Here is a 1,608-nt window from a genome sequence, read left to right as displayed (position 1 = left end):
TCCCAGAAGCCGTGCGACCCTGGAAAACCCATCAACCTGTCTAACAGTCAGGTTCCTCCTCTGTGCATTAACAATGGCATTGACGCCTGCTTTGCAGGGCGCTGGGAGGGGAGGGTGGGGTGTGCATGCCGGAGAGCTCCCCAGGGGCAAGGCCTGGCTCTGAGCCACTCACTGTCAGATCCTCAGAGCCCGGGGCTGGCCCAGCACGTGGCCACCGTTCCCTAAGAGTTGGATTTGATCCATCAGTGCTGCAGGCAGGGGATAGAGCTTAGACAGACCTCCTGTGTCCTGTCTTCTTTATCTGCAGCTTACTCATCCTTGCCCCTTTCACATGCACCCTGCAGAGCAGGTGTTCACTGAGCTTGAACAAAATTCAGCAAGAGCAGCTGATGTATACTGAGGCCTAGATTCACTGTCAAAGTGTTTCTCAAACTGTGCTCTGTGGAACACCATGGAAAACTCATTTACTGTATAAGTTTGAAAATCCCAAGAGCCGGGCGTGGTGGCTCACGCCTGTAATCCCAGCACTTTGGGAGGCTGAGGCGGGTGGATCACGGGGTCAGGAGATGGAAACCATCCTGGCCAACATGATGAAACCCCATCTCTACTAAAAATACAAAAATTAGCCAGGCATGGTGGAAGGCACCTGTAGTCCCAGCTACTCGGGAGGCTGAGGCAGGAGAATTGCTTGAACCCGGGAGGCGGAGGTTGCAGTGAGCCGAGATCCTGCCACTGTACTCTAGCCTGGGCTAGAGCAAAAACTCTGTCTAAAAAAAAAAAAAGAAAAGAAAAGCCATGCACACAGGTCTATCCTTGTGTGCAAGCAATCAACTCTATCATTCAGCTCAGGTGTGTGTTTGGCTGGACCATCTGGAGGAAGCTGAGGAGATATAAGCTGAAGGCAGAGGGTGGGTCCGAGGTGGGATCTTGGGACAGGCATGAGGAGGTAAGCAAAAATGGGTGAAATCAAATACATTTCACCATATTAATATAATTATAGCCTTAATAACCTTAGATAACAGTTCACATTATTTAGTTAATAGGATTCTACCCACGTTAAATTTCTTAATTTTTTTAATTTTATTTATTTTTATTATTATTATTATTATACTTTAGGCTCTATGGTACATGTGCGCAACGTGCAGGTAAGTTACATATGTATACATGTGCCATGCTGGTGCGCTGCACCCACCAACTCGTCATCTATTTTTTTAAGAGCTAAAATCTCACTCTGTCACCCAGGCTGGAGTGCAGTGGTGCAATCATGGATTACTGCTTCCTGGAACTCATGGGCTCCAACAGTCCTCCTGCCTCAGCCTCCTAAGTGGGACTACAGGTACACACCATCATGCCTGGCGAATTTATTTGACTTTTCTCTAGAGACAGGGTCTACCTGTTTTCAAGGCTGGTCTCAGACTTCTAGGCTCAAGTGAACCCGAACCTCCTGCCTCAACCTCTCAGATTGTTGGGATTACAGGTGTGAGCCACCACATCCAGCCTAAATTTCTTATGTGCCATGGGACTGCAAAACATCACTATTAGGGGCAGCTAGATGGAAGGTGTAGGAGTACACCATAGTGCCTTTTCAATTTTTCTGTATATCTAAAA

Source organism: Pongo abelii, chromosome 19 (assembly GCF_028885655.2).
Source record: "Pongo abelii isolate AG06213 chromosome 19, NHGRI_mPonAbe1-v2.0_pri, whole genome shotgun sequence".
Classification (NCBI taxonomy): domain Eukaryota; kingdom Metazoa; phylum Chordata; class Mammalia; order Primates; family Hominidae; genus Pongo; species Pongo abelii.
This window is presented reverse-complemented; position numbering follows the sequence as displayed.